Below are 15,856 nucleotides of genomic sequence, written 5' to 3'. Positions count from 1 at the left end.
CTGTGATAAAAAAAAAGCATCTGTGTCGTCCGTGTCTTTTCTGCGCTATTTTTTCAGATAACTGTTACCGACTAGCCCAAACCAAGCTGCTGTTCAATCACCCATCGCTATTCTGCGCATAAATGGCTACTACTGAAATGAAACTATTGATTATTTGGTTTTTTTTTTTCATGACCAAAAGGAAATCGTAGTTTCTGCAATGTCTCAGCCTTTTCTAAAAACGGATACAGGGTAGCTTACATAAAACTGGAGGGGCTTGTTTCCCAGCTTCTCGCTCTAGGCCCCTCGGGCGGCCCCATCGCAAGAGAGCACACGCCAACTCGTCCTGGTTAAGGACCGCGTTATTTAGAGATCCTATCGCCGCCACCGACACTCGTCGTGATCCACTTATAACAGTTGCGTAACCACGTGGCGCCCCTTTTTATGCTCCAATCGGCCCCTTTCAGAGCCTGGGATGAAGAAGAAGCGTCCACTTTAGGCCAGCTGCAGAGACCCAGCGAGTCTGTGACGATTTCGCAAGATACCGCCTTACTCACCCGATCCCCCTTCCCTAAACCCTCGTCTGTGGCGAATCCACCCGCTCTCATTTCCGCTCACTGTTCTTGCGCGCTGCACTTTCGTGACACCTCCCCTTCGCATGCTACCTCTCCACGCTCAGTTGCGTGCTGCCCTTGCGAAGCTAACTGGGTGTTCCGAACGACGATTCGGAGCGTCTTTGAATCCGCGAAGCAGCATCGTGGCAGTCCAATCAGAACTCGGGATCTCAATCCAAATCGACCGTTGAAACACGCTCTTCTGTTTAATGGAGCAAGAAAAACTTGCTCCACATCGACGATAGGATTACGCCATAAGTTTCTGAAGAAGCCGTCTAGGTGCTCGCGCGCTTCAAGAATGGTGCCCGCGACTACCGTCGCTTAAAAGCCAAAGCACGCACTGTCAGCGACCATCAATGGCTGTATATGGCGGCCATGCGCATCAACTTCGTCTGTTCGAAGGTTAGCGAATGCGCTTGGCCACCAGCGTCACTATTCAGCAGAGTTATCCCCGCTTCATAAAGAGGGCAGGCGGTTCGAATCCTGTAGAGTGCCGCCTGGTACTAATGCTCTTCACAAGTGGCACAATTCTTTTGCCTTCGCGCAGTACAAGGGGCGTTCACGAGCGCACCTAGACAGGCGCCTGGGGAGTCCGAAGTGTGAACTGTTAGCTACTGACCACACTTGTGCCATTTTCTGAACACGCTTCCGCAATGTACCATCGGAGTCAAAAGAAACAGACCCCCCCTTCCAAGTTCCTACCCGTGCCACTCTGCGTACGGGCGCCATTTGACAAAGCACTTCCGGGGTCGAAACGGATTCATTGCGCCGGTCTCGACACCAGAAGTGTTTTGTCAGGTGGCGCCCCCGCGAAGAGTGGCACGGACAGGAACTTGGAGTGGGGGGAGGGGGGTATGTTACTTTTCCCCCCATGGTACATGAGGTGACGTCCTTAGCAGCTCTTTTACTGCATAGGCGTGGCCCGCTAAGGGTGTCGCTGGCGTGACGCATGTCGGCGTTAACGCTCGCATGCTCGGGTGCTTGCTTGACGCCTTACGACACCGCAGACGACAACCGGTAGTAAACTACCGTTACTTTTCAGCATTCCCTGAAACAGAGCCAAATGTTGGGTTTCTTTTATTCTTGCATAGTCCTGGGTTTATTATTAGAACCTACATGCCCGGACACGAGCATCAGCTTGTGTCATCGCCTTAGAAATCTAGTTCTTGACGTCTAGCTCAAGTAGTGGCTTGATAATATGGGGCTCCAACTTCGCAGGAAGCACACAACTCCAGTGCAGGACTGTTTTACGCGTGTTGCGTTTTTACGAGGTTCTTCACTGTCGTACCTTCGCCAACGCCGGCCCTTGACCACAGTGGGTCCACGTTTACTAGCCGGAATCGTCTTTAACACTCAAAGGCAAAGAAGAGTTCACGCAGCGGTGCACGCAACTGTGGTCGCGAGCAGTTTAGTCAACGCAGTCACTCTCGCGCCCACGTTCGTTTTTGAAGAGGGCTGCTGCGTCTCATATCGGGACTTTATGGTTCGTTTACGACCTGAGCGCCGCTGGGTTATCGCCCGGCAGAGAAACAAAGCGGCACACGCTTCTGCTGCTGTTCTTCGCCACACCGATGTTATAGCGGCCGACACGCGCGCGCTTCAGCTGTGGCGGTGTTGGGCGCGATGACGGCCCGAGGAGCACGAGGATGAAGGCGGGGGAGAAGGCTCTCCTGCATTATGCCGAGCGGCACCGCGTTTAATGGTGGTAAGGCCCGTTGCGGTAATGACACCGCTCGCCTGGCTTGTTCACCGAATCTACATTTTGAACGCTTCTCGCGCAGCTCCGCTTTCGCCCCCCTTCTCGCGCACGCCAGCGCCGGGTAACGCGCGCGGTAACGTGCCCCGTCGTCCGTGGCGTTTGATCGAGCAAGCGGGGCGGTGCTCTGGCGCAGGGAATGCCCGGCCGTAACAACCCTTATCGGAGCTGCCGCCGCTGGCGCCGGCAAAAAAACGCGCCGTTCGCGCTCCGTCGTGTGTGTGTGCGTGCGTTGCAGGTATAATGGGACGGAGGAAGGGCCACGTAACGCCGCGATGGGAGCCGATCTGTGCGGCAGAAGGGTGGGTGAGCATTCTGCTCTTGCAGCTCCGACAGCGGGGATGGAACCTGGTGCCTGCCGACTGTTCATTCTTGTTTTACCTCACACTTGGCTTTATGCTTGCAGCAACTGTGCTTCAGCGTTACAGGGCAGACGCCTCACAGTCACGCTGGCGTGAAGCCTATTGCAAGAGCGCGCAGTCATATGTTGCAGGCCGTGGTATGCATGGCGTTGCCTTTTTTTTTTTTCATAATGCCATCGGCTGTTGACGTACACGGCCCTGGAGCAACACGCGAGAGCGCATACCTCTCTATGCGCCGCGCTGGGCCAGAAAACCGCTGCTGCTTGTGTACTCGAGATGCGTGGCGAGGAAAACGGAGAAAATAAGCTGGAATCGAGCGGGCGTGTGCATTTTTATTGGGAAGGGGCCTTGTTGACTGGATTGCACCCCTGATACGAGCACTACCGGGGGCTTCTTCTCTCTTCTCTTTAAAAGACAAGCGGAGAAGGGTGCATGCTGTGGAATATACCGTCAGCCTTTTCCTCATTTAACAATCGCTAACGTTGATGTTGCTGCCAGGCATTGCGTCTCGCCTGAAAGCGTATCGCAATAACTGGACGGGTGCATTTATCTTCGCTTGTTCGCTAGAGTCGCTGGGCTTGCGGTCTAATGCTGCCGGCTAATACTCCACGCAGTGTTACGAAACAAATAAGCTTGTCTGCACCTTTCGAAATGAGCCGACTCAGCTGCTGTATGAGCTCGGAGTGCTGCAATAAAAAATGTGAACATAGCTTATAAAGACTGCATGAAGTTGATACCTAATAAATTGGAGAACAAATGGCAGAAAGAGGGGGATAATGAACTGAACTACGAACTACACCTCATAAAGCCCAACTCGGGGGAACAAAAATCATGCCGACATCAGGAACGTTTCACTTAAGTAATCTTATGTCGCCTTCGCACGGGACACACACTCATGACACGTAACCACTTACTGATGAAACAAGAAAAACCTGTTTTTTAAAGATGTGGAGACGAGCTCGCACTAGACCATATTTTATTCACATGCTCAAAACTAGAAAAACTAAGAAAGAACCATTTTACTCACTATTATGATGAATGCATTTTTTTCACCCAGCGCTTCTCTTAAGTGATAATTGAATGGTTGGCATGTCATACGTTGTTAGCTTTCTAAGAGAAGCACGTTTTCCTCAGAAATTGTGAGTTCTTACCCAATGCTTCGCTTAATTTTACAATACAGCTCAGCCACTTTCTCACTCCTGAGAAGAAGGCTGAGGTCTTTATTTGATTTGCTGGGAGCCTCGAGATCCTTGCCTAGCCAAGTTTGGTCACTGAGGTTACCTGACCCTCTTCAAAACTTGTACTAGTGACCATATTTAAAATGTCTTTCTTAATCATCAGTAGGCAGTTTTATAAAAGTAACGTTTTAAGCCCTCTACACCACCGATCACTATTCCACTTTTTTTTTAATGAAATCCTCTAAAAACTTTTCTATGCCTTGTAATTGCTGCCTGATGGCCTTAGGTGCCTATGTGCCATTAAACCCAACAAAACACAACACACATCTTTCCAAGTCCAGGATTCTCGGACGTCAGTTTTAACTGTGAGGAAACTGCGGAAAATTGCAAGGTGCTGATATCTAAAAATGGAAGTAATGGTACATTCTTCCGATGCGAAGCAAAATGTTGCTTTTCAAAAATTTCTATCACCCGCATCGAGTAAAGTCTGCCATAGAAAACCAATGAGGAAGGTTTTCGAATGTAGCTGAGGTGCAGCAAGGAGTCCTTACCTCTTTCGGACTCACCTACTTTATATATATATATATATATATAAGCAGACAAGGTAAAGGAAATGAGGGGCTCGTTTCACAAACATATTAAGGAAGCCAACAGTCACCGAAACCAAGATGCATAGGGGAATGTTTTTTTATTATTTTTTAATTTGTAGTGCCAATCAATCGGTTTAAAGAAAATTACTTATAACGCAGCAGAAAAAAAAACCATGCCGCCGGTGGGATCCGAACCCACGACCTCCGAATATCGCGTCCGGTGTTCTTACCAACTGAGATTTATTTATTGAGCATAATTTATTGAGCATAAGCGTAGGGGATTGAGGCAAGTTAGTTGACGTCCCACAGGCCGAAGAGACCTTTGGCGACGCCGGTCCATTCGACGGCCTTGGACTTAATGCGGCGGTCATCGCTGGACCTTAGCTTATCATAACCGAGCTTCTTTAGAGAGTTCAGGCTAGAGTTCTGAGGGGAGCTTACGGACTTCGCACTGCCAGATCGTATGGTCAAAGTTATCTTTTTCACAAAAAAGCTTCCTCCTCCACAGTCATTTGCTCACAATTTGTTCTTTCTTCTGCCCGCGTAAGTTGACAGCAGATAAACCTTCGGAGGTGGAGTTAATGTGTGAACAAGCTCGTATTAAGAAGTGCTTGTGATTGGGCTCGCTGGAGCATGCTGGCACGGTCTCATGCACTTTGCTACTAAAGAAGGCAATTTCGCGAAACATTGCTTGCAATTTCAAAGATAAAAATTCTCTCTGAACGGATCACTAAATTATCTAAAAATATCCGCATTTAATTCTGGTAAAATCCACGAAACGCGTCTGCAGAATATTTTAACGCAGCAGCTGATTCTTCTCTTATAGATACTCAGTTTAACACCCCGTTTACGCAAAAGCTGCTGCAGTGTTGGCTCCGAAGCGCCGACTCTTAGTGCCGGTTTTGCCGTTAATGCAGCTACTCCTTGGCGCTCTTCATATAATGTCTGAAGATAGATGCATTTATTTGGAAACCTTAATTCGTTTACCTGTCTTGTAAAACTGCCCTTAAGGCTCCCAGGTTTACGCAACCCTCCAGGAAACACGACCTCTTACCTCCCACCCATCGCCGCAATGCCCGCTCTACGTGCGAGTGAGATCGGTGATAGTTGCACTATCGGTGACAAAAGTTTACGGGATGCGAGTTCTAGGAAATACGTTTATTGTAGCTCCATCTCTCTATCCAGTCGCCTGATATAATATTAAGTTATTAGAGGCCTAAATAATACTTCCTCTGGCAACAATACCAGGCAACTGGGTTGCGTGGTGGTGCTATAATAAACGGTTTTTCAAGAACTCTGTCTCGCAGACCTTTCGCCTAATTCATCGCATTGCTAATAAACATAAAGGCATGCGAGAGGCTGACCTCCGACGTCTTGTTCAGGCGTTTATCAGTCGCCTCACATGTACCCTCCCTTACCTCTACCTTAGCTGCCAGGAACGGGACCGCGTTGCCTGCCTTATTAGACAGGCATACAAGGTGGCTCTAAATCTCCCCCACCGGACCCCCACGTATAAACTACTGGCATTAGGGGTCTACAACACTGTGACGGAGCTCTCAGAAGCTCATCTCACTTCTCAGTACGAGCGTCTCACCCACACCTCCACGGGACGTCACTTACTCGACAAGCTTGGAATAAGCTTCGAAACGACCGTCGCTGACAAGGCCCAGCTTTCGTCCCATATCCACAGCAATCTTATCGTTACCCCTCTCCTTAAAAACATGAACCCAGAGTATCATGTCGCTCGCCGCAAAAACAGGGCTAAGTCTCTGCATAAAAAGTATTTAACAGATCACATAGCGGTCTACGGCGACGCCGCCGAATACTCTGATCGCGATGCTTTTTCGCCCGCGGTTGTAAACTACTCTGGACGGCCGTTGGTTGCGTGCTCTATTCCCGTCAGATCGTCTGAAGAGGCCGAGGAGGCGGCCATTGGCGATGGTCTCCATCTCTGCAGAAACCATCTTCAGCGACTCTAAATCTGCGATTCGTAATTTCGCCACAAGCCGGGTCCCCCCGTCACCCTATCTCTCCTCCCCTCCACCAAGGACCAACTCCGCCCGATCCAATTGATCTGGGTCCCTGCGCACTGTTACAGCCCTGCTGGGGGCACGTTGTTTCACCCCTCGTTAACCCCACGAAACGAAAAAAAGATGTCTCGGGGAAGCTACCTGTTGAATCTTTCCCACGCACGCTCCCCTTGTGTCGGACTGCGAGACGCGACCCACGATGGACAAGACGACGAAAGGAAGCGGGCAAAAGCGCATTCCCGAAACTACCGTGACTGACTGCTTCGGACGAAGTAGCAGCGGACCTCCGTACCCTCCTCGCCCATTCCCACTGGGCTCAGTGTGCTATGTGCGGCTACTCTTCCCATCTGTGAATCGTGTGGTGAAAGAGGCGGAGCCTAAGCGTATTTAACGGCGTTCTGAGTACGATCGATCGCTCTGGGCCTTAGCGAGAAGGCTCATCAAATGGCTCTAGGCCTTGGCGACAAGAGTCATCCAGTCACTCGACGCAACGAACTTTTAATTCTGGGCTGTTTGATCTTTCTGTTTCCTTCTAAATTATGTAATCAAGTTTCTTGAAAAGTGTCAGTAAACGCCTTTGTTTTTCGTTTTCCCAAGCTTCAAGTTCCATATTTCTTCAACCCGAAGGCTCGGACACGCTACCCAATGGAGAACGAGGCGGCCCACAATCATGCCCGTGGATTCGTCGACCGGGATGTGGTGTCGCCCATCCTGTGGACGGCGAAAAATCGTATGGTTACATGTAATGACATAACCATGCACTACCGCTTCTATATCCCCCCGCACATATTTCTCTAACCAAACCCCAAGCGGTTGCGTGGAGGCAACTCCAAACGAACTCCTACCCCAACCGCGCGATATATGCCTCCTGTCAACTATGTGGCCAACATGTCACTCTATCCCACACACTCTGGGCTTGCTCTCAGGACTCCCCTCCGCGGGGTTTTCAGCTCTCGAATCCAGACCAGTGGGAGGCCACATTGCTCAGTTCCGATTCGGACACACAGATCCGGGTTGTGACAAGAGTCCTAGAAGTAGCCGAACGCCACGGGCTGATGGCCACTTGATGGGGCTATAACCCCACACCATTTGCTACTTTTCTCGACTAAAATAAAGTTTATGCACCTCCTCCTCCTGCAAGAACTCGCGCCCCAAAAACTTTATTCCCCAATAGTACATCCCCGCCTCACTGCCCTCGTCCAAACACCCCAAAAGAGTGCACGCAGTAAGACCTACATGCGGCGCACCTGCTTCGATCCCGCGACCACACCATTAAAATTTCGAATGCGCAAATCTCTCGTCCGCTACAGGTATCCTTCTCGTTGGCAGGCAGATTAACGCTGCTGTTTTTCTTTCAGGCGTACTAAACATGGACGCCGACGGCGAGGCCTTTTCAACGAAGCCGCTGTGAAGTGTCCATTGCTCGATATAGAGGCGCCAGGCAAGCGCACAGCCATCACGATGCGGCTTCTTTCTATCCCCACCGTCGTTCCGTGCCGCGACCCGGGCGTCAGCACCATCCGCGGCAGCCGACGAGGGACGGCGCGATGCGGGTAATGGGAGCAAGCGGCCTGACAAACAGACGGGACCATTTCATTTGTTGCACCTGGGCGGTGGCCGGAGAGGGACGGGAGGGAACGCAGCCGGGGGCTGGAGGGTCACCCCGGAGAAAGACGGCCTCAAGTAAACACAAGAGAATCAAGAATGATCCCGCCGCAAGGAGAGTGGCCCTGCCGCAGCCTCCGTCGCCGTGGTTTGTGGGTGCGGGCTGCCGAGACTAGAGAGGACGGGGGGCGGTGCTGTTCGCGAGCGCGTGGCCAGTTGATAAATTCGGCGGCGGGAGCCAGCAGCGTATAAATCTTCATTACTTCGAGAGCAGGGACAGGGAGGTCTGGTCCATTTGCGGGGCCTCCTTCCTCGCCCGGCCGCCAGTGAGACCCGCCGGGACGCCGGCTTGGAGCTAGAAGGGAAGAGAGTTGTTGGGGAAGAGGAGAAGGATGCAAAGGAGATGAAAAGGGGGAGGGGCGTTCATACAGCTGGACGAAAACGTGGCCACTGTGCCCGCCGTTGCTCGAAAGACTCTCCTTTAGAGGGTATGTCGCTAGAACGGTGCAGCATTGCGGAAAATTCAACCGACGTCAGCACTTAACCAAGGGAAGAATTTTGAAAGTAACCTCAAAGTAGGAGCACTGCGTGATTGGCTTGTCACCATGCGCAAATCTATCGGGGCACCTGGCGACACGGAAGCCAAATATTCCGCCCTTAGTCAGCCTTGGATATCTCTAGGAAAGAATTTGTGAATTAGGTCGCACATCAGTTGAGGCCAACTTTTGCTCCTCCATTGCCGCACGGTTTCAGTGGCACAGACTGTGTCAGTGACATGGCGGGGGTCCGGCCTGGAAGACTGATGCGGCTGTGGTCCTTCGGCAAAGAGTGTGGCCTGAAAAGCCCATTAGTAATGCCTCCTTTAGTTTTCTTTTTCTCCTTTGCTACTTTCGTTCTCTGCTGCGTTCCTCAGCCCGTGCGCCTGCGCATTCGAACACGCGGCAACCGCTCCTTCGTCTGCGCGTCCGCGCCTTTTGTTCACAATTAACAGAGGGCCGTCTTTAAAACGGCTGTGGTAGTATTGTACCAGCGAACTAATTAGACTGAAAACCGCACTTTAGGAAAATTTAATTTTTAATGTATGGTGCACACTGTGCATACCCTGATGTCTAGATTGGAAGCTGAGCCGTACGGCTATAGCGAGATCTGGATGTCAGCGAGCATGGCGCTTGAAAACCCAGTTTGTAATAAAGAGGGAGAGCTTGGTAGCGGCGACACCGATTGTGGCGAGCTGATTGAACACGAATGTTTTAAACTGGCCATCGAAAGCTCCTTTCAGATACACCACAACACAGGCCCAATTGTGCTTGTGGTGATGAAAGATTTTCTGTGCAGAGGTTTATTGTAAGAAAGCATAGAGCTTGTTTGCAATGGTGTTTTTTCTAGATAAGAATTTTTGAAGTCTGAGCTGCGCGACCTTTCTGAGGCACTTCAGACAATGCATCCATCATCGAGGGAGAGCCTGGTCCTGTTTCGGGATGACCACGTACGCGCGCGACTTTCTTCTGCTACGCGTAAGGTGAACAGTCTCCCGCACGTCATTGAAGGAGACCACGAGGCATGTTAGCCAAGCTCCTTTCTTTGTTTTAATATGAGGCGCAAAGGAGGCGCCAGCTCAGAATGACGTAACATTACGCGCGCTCATGGACACACCGGACTCACCGGGAACCATTCGAAGACGCCACGGATTGCGGCCACACTAACCAAGCGGCTGTCGACGACATAGGAACCGATACGATATCGCGAACGTACATACGGCGGCATACTGGAGCTCCTCTGCTGCTACTGCAGTTGCTGATAGGAAGAAAAGGAAAGTGCACGGGCCTGCCTACTGGCTCAAGCAGAGCCACGCTCGCTGCCGCGTGCTGAAAGTAGGAGAGTTCAAGTATAGGAGAGCAAAGATGGAAAGAAAAAGACCTCAGCGGCACCAGAAGCCGTCCCCCCCCTCCCCACCCCCCACCCCCATCCATAACTAGGCAGGGTACAGCCGGTCTGCTGGAATCAACTGCAGACAAAAAACCTTCACAAACCTCCATATTTTTAATAATATCTACACAACTACATACCGAGACACATGTAATTGATGCGGAGACAGGCCAGCACTAGGCCACACAGCATGGGGCTGTTAGAAAATCACAGCACGTAATCCCACTCAGGAGCATTGGGAGGCCGCGCTGTCCATTGAAGACAAACAGTAGAGTCCAGTTGGTAGGCCCGGGCATGCTCCGCAGCCGCTGGAGCCCTGGACTAGGGACCCGCCCACTGAACTCAACGTCGAATACTCTAAGGAGTAATAATGTTTTTGATTTAACTATTCACTTTCCTTTTGGTATTTTTCCACGCCTGCCCACTTCATTTCGTATGCCTGCGTTTTGGAGAATGACGAAAAAGCACTACCTCGTCGGCGCGTGTGCACTTTTTGCAGAATTAACAAAACACTCTTTTTGATGCGACGGTATTGTTTCGGGGAACTTATTCAGCTGAGGAGCATGATTTCAAATAATCTCTGTGCATGATACATGACTTCAAGTAAGCTGGCTCTTCGAAGGCTTTCCGTACAGGGAATTTCAGGCGATGTTAAACTCAACTACTTGAATAGATATCTCGATCATTTTATTAACACCGATCCATGAAATGTGCTTTCAGGCGTCATAACTTTTTCCGAGAAAGCTTGCAGAAAGTGATTTTCGAATGTTGCGGCTATAACTAGATAAAAAGAAAACTCTGGATTTTTAATTTAAAGCGTGTGCATAACTCAGCCGCACTTAAAGGAAAATAAATGCTGGATGGCTTGGCGAAATAGGAAATTTTGAATTTCTGATGATAAATAAAGAAAACAATAGTAGACAGGTGCGATTTAGGCACGACGGGGGCCTTGTGAAGTGCAACAAGAAGTGAATGATTTATTAAAGTTACTTGATTTGATGAGCTTAAAATCTGCATCGTCTTTGCCTACTACACAGTACTTGAATAAGCAACTTACGGTATTCCTTTGTGAACATCAGAAACAGCAGCAATACATTGTATGAAAGCGTCGAAAAAACTCGGAGTGAGTTATTTTTTTAGATTAAAAAGACGTTTCTACCACAGCCTTCTTAACGATGAAAACAGCTGTAGTAGGATGGCAAGGTGGGTGAGTTAGGTGACGTTCACTTTGGAGGAAAAAACCCAGCGCGAACGAGGACGAAGGACCGAGAAGAGTGTACAATAGAGCGCCTGTGCTGTGTAGTTTTCTTCTTTCTGCATCCTTGTTCGCTCTGAGTTTTATTAATGCAGAAAAGAGAAGACATCTTCAGAAATTACCTTCGCACTTAACACCAACCTTGACGTTATATGCACTGCCAAGTAGGTCAGGATTTAATGGTCTTTTATGAAGTGGAGTAAAAGGAGCGTTCTTGGATCCACAGAATGCCTGTGAATTTGCGGAGAAGGTTTGTTGAGTTAAATTCATAGCACTCACGTACCCAAATTTATTGGGAGACTTTACCAGCGTACTCAGCCATTACTGGGCTTACGAAAATAAGAGATAATTCGCGTTCGTTTCGAGCATGTCAAACGTTAGGGACACTAAATTATGCAAAAGCACGTATTCAGACAAGTATTCAGTATGACTGACCCTCAGCATATATTCCACTGAATGAGGGCTGCATTTTTTTACAGCTTTTGCAGCAATTCTCTGTGTGCTTTAGTCGATGCCACACTTAAAATGAAAGTGCGATTCCTGTGACTGGGAAAAAAATCAGAAATACGCTTTCAACAAGCAAAATTGTTTTAAATAAAACAATCGGCGACCTTTCTTGTCAGCGAGAGCTCGTCCCACGACTCGGTTCCAGCTTTGGTGTTCGGCCAACGGAGCACTGCTTGCTGCACGGCCTCGTCGCCAAGCTGAGATCCGGTAGTTCCAAAGGCGGAAGCCAGCGAGGCGCCGCCCGCCTTAGTCGTGTTTCCGTGACAGAGACAAGGCCGCGTGGCAGCCATTAGGCCTTCCACTTCACCGACCTGTCATCATGGAATGCCACTTGACCCAGTCGACCAATGAATGGGTCCTTCGCATAGCAGCCAGGTGGGCTCTCCTTATCAGATTTCAATCCTGCTCAAACCCACCGTCACCTTTGTCGAGCTCGACTACGATATCCTTTCTCCTTGCAATCGTTGCTTCTGTCGATGTTGGTGCTTCGCTCTCTTTATATTTTCTCTCACGCTAGGAGGCAGAATGGCTTCTCTCGATGCAATGAGACGACTCTCTATCGCAGCAATTTTTTCCCCAAGGGTGCGGCTTCTTGATAGAGCTGCCACTTGTTCTGTTAGAATAAGCCCTGCGGTGTGCTACAATGAGGCTTCAACCAGAACTCTTTCATTAAACTTCTCGTGAAACTCCACGTAGTGGCTGTGTTTGAAAATCTGGCATTATTACTGGGCGAAACTTTGACGTCTGCAAATTGTCACGCCACTATGGCTGTCAAACGAACCGCTCAGCGCTGCAGAAGTTCACAGTACAGTGCGAACAAACAAGAGCGCCAATAGACGCAGCCAATAGCCCTCGGTCCAGCTCATAGAGGACTCCATCGTCCGTTGACCTCCGCGAAGTGGCCAGGGGAATAGAAGGGTTTAGGGCTGGCCTTTCTTAACCTGCATATTATCAAAGAGCTCTGGCTTTAGCGGTCAACGGCAGGCCACATTTCATGGCCGAAGCTGCGCTCTGCGTGAATTTGAAAACAGAAAATGCTGTAACCTGTTGTCCTTAAAAGATATAAATAAATAAAATGCTGCCTTCTCGCAACTTCCTCGTAGTAATTATGTTGTGGGCCCCCGGATAGCAGGGACCTCATGCTACTGCGCGTACATCGGTTACCAGAGGAGCAGAGAGCGTGGTGAAATTGAAAATTTAAAATTGGTGTTTTGTGGAAAGGAAATGGCGCAGTATCTGTCACATCTCGGCGGACACCTGAACCGTGCCAAGGGAAGGGATAAAGGAGGGAGTTACCCACCGCGGTGGCTCAGTGATTGGAGCGCTCGGCTACTGATCCGGAGTACCCGGGTTCGAACCCGACCGCGGTGGCTGCGTTTCGATGCAGGCGAAACGCTAAGGCGCACGTGTGCTGTGTGATGTCAGTTCACGTTAAAGTTTCCCAGCTGGTAGAAATTATTTCGGAGCCCTCCACTACGGCATTTCTTTCTTCTGTCGTGAAGGGAACGATTCTTTTACCGTCAAACACGTCACAGGTGCACAGTACTCAGCAGTGTTGGTTACGGTGGCATCTTCTATACATATTTCGAAGACGACACAACAGCTTCCCCTTTAGTGTGGATCTAAGGATGGATGCAGTTCAATTTTTGCTGAGGCTAACTGCAGATGTGGCGGGCATTGAAATTCTCTAAGTGCACAAAGGAATGAAAACTGAGAAACAGTGCACAGTTTAAATGGTAAGCCTGAAGCGCAGGAACAATACATAGTACCGATCCTAAGGTTTATGGTTTATAGAAGTTTAACGTCCCAAAGCGACTCAGGCTATGAGGGATGCAGTAGTGAAGGGGTCCGGAAATTTCAACCACCTGGGGTTCCTTAACGTGCCCTGACATTGCACAGCACAGGGGCCTCTGGAATTTCGCCTCCATTGAAATTCGACCGCCGCGGCCAGGATCGAACTCGCGTCTTTCGGGTCAGCAGCCGAGCGCCGAAACTACTGAGCCACCGCGGCGGCTATTACGGATCCTAAGCTGCTGATTTCGCTTCAGGTTCCAAGAATTCAAGGCTGGTTTAGGTAATAACCTTCCGGTAATGACTGCTACATCCGCGCAAGCGCAGGCCACCGTTATGCCTGTCGAGAGCTTAACTAGCTTACGAGCATGAGGAAAAACAACTGGAGGAAAATTATTTGGAGTGGGACGAATTTCGCGCTTTCGTTCTTTGTTCGGGTTCTCTCGACACCGAGGAAAACTGTACGTCCGCGGCTGCATGCAATCATTAATATTCATTAGGGGTGCAAAAGCTCCCGCTACAGCGCTCTGGGAGGGGACAATGTTGTCGGCGAACATTCTCTGGCTGTCCGCACCCCTAGAGACATTGTTCGAACCGGTCTGCATTGCATCTATTTCTTTGTATTATTATTTCGGGCCCCGAGCATATTCGCTCACTTTCTTCTGCAGACGGTCCTTCGTGCTCGCAGCGCTTGTGCCATGCATTTAGTGAGATGGTGTAAATACTTCGGGTTCGGAATTTCTATTTAATTATTTGTTTCACCTCGAAGTCTTTGCGTATGATTTACGCACGAACCTTTTGTTAGATAAAATGGAAATTTTCGCTTTTTGGAACAGATAAAAATTTAACTTCTGCATGTTGAATGAACATCGAAGAACTTTTCTTATGCATACAACTAGAAATGAAATGTGGTTTTGTTCTCAACATTAGGACACAAATGCGCATAACCGACCCTTGCCGGCATTTAGTTAATGCCGACGTTAATTAGTAGAGGCTTTCTTCCTTAATGCTTTGAAATTTAATTTTGTGCGTGAAGATGGTTCAGGCAGGATCCCCAAATACATGTTGTAATAAAATTCACATTAGTTTAGCTTCGAAGTGAAAATGAACGAAGATATAAATGAATTTAGGACCATTGAAATCTGACAAAAGTAGAGTTCATGGATGTTTTAGCATTTTGCCTGGTTTTATGTGCGGCCTTCCCTTATAAGAGTGATATATAGAATGTATAGACTTCTTATACACTGTAATGGCTTCCTGTAGGTATTTCCTTCTGTCTATTTATAGTCTATAGACTTTCTATAGACAAAAGTCGACTAAATGTTTATGGCCATAAATCTACAGATTGTTCATAGACTTTCTATAGGATCTGTATTGCTTATAGACTCGTCAATAACATTTACCTATAGAAAGTGTATAGACTTTATAGACAAAAGTCTGTAGACAGTCTATAGACTGTTTGAAACAATTTTGTAAGGGTTCGCAGCTGACAGGTAATCCTGCGATCTTTCTTCTGGCTTTCTTCTGCATGCCAGCGCAAAGATATAACCAGTCGGCGACCGCGCCAGGTAATGTGTTAGCCTGTGTGAATTTTAAATCATAAGTAATATTCATGCGCGAGTTAGAGGCCTTTTCAAAGTTTCACTACCATTAAATCCATTTCAATTGTCTGACAGCAATTCGAACATGCCCACGATTGTATGCGAGGATGTACCCAGCCTTTTCACTATAAAGAGCCCTACAATATTGATATAAGGATCATTCCATAAAGTTCTTTAAACACAAATATTTATCAGTGATATTGCAGCATGTTTCTCTCGCCGCATGACGGGTATATCCATAAAAAGGAAAGATAAATGCAGACTCATTACATAAAATTATAAAAATCTGCGTGATGAAGCTCTGCGTGTTCACAGGCATGATTTATTTAACGCATTACTGGCACTTATGTGTGGCGTACATGGAGGTCCTTCACCTCTTTCACAACCGGAGTGCATCCGTTATACAAATATTGTGTCCTGGCATCACGGAGTCGCACACGGAGGGGCGTTTATCTCGGACACTTTGTACTTTCTTTTTTTTTCCCCTCTGTCATATCTAGCCGTATTTGGTGCCGCCCACGAGGAGCAAGAAGCGGCCACCTCATAGAGCCTGCTGCTGGCGCTTGGATCTCCCTCTTTGGGGCCTTTACCCCTGACGCTTTCTGTCTACCTAATTTGCATAAATTTGAAAGGTTTTATGCGAATTTGCATAAATAAAAGAC

At 48.7% G+C, this 15,856-nt stretch overlaps 1 protein-coding gene across 21 annotated transcripts in view; it reads left to right on the top strand.

Moving 5' to 3' along the window:
* Nucleotides 1-15,856, top strand: part of LOC144136224 (protein turtle homolog B-like) — an 873,939-nt gene that overhangs the window by 520,680 nt on the left and 337,403 nt on the right. The gene's annotated exons all lie outside the window — the stretch shown is intronic.

Source organism: Amblyomma americanum, chromosome 6, assembly GCF_052857255.1.
Source record: "Amblyomma americanum isolate KBUSLIRL-KWMA chromosome 6, ASM5285725v1, whole genome shotgun sequence".
Lineage (NCBI taxonomy): Eukaryota > Metazoa > Arthropoda > Arachnida > Ixodida > Ixodidae > Amblyomma > Amblyomma americanum.
The sequence above is the reverse complement of the archived record's forward strand: the minus strand, read 5'-3'. Positions and strand labels throughout refer to the sequence as shown.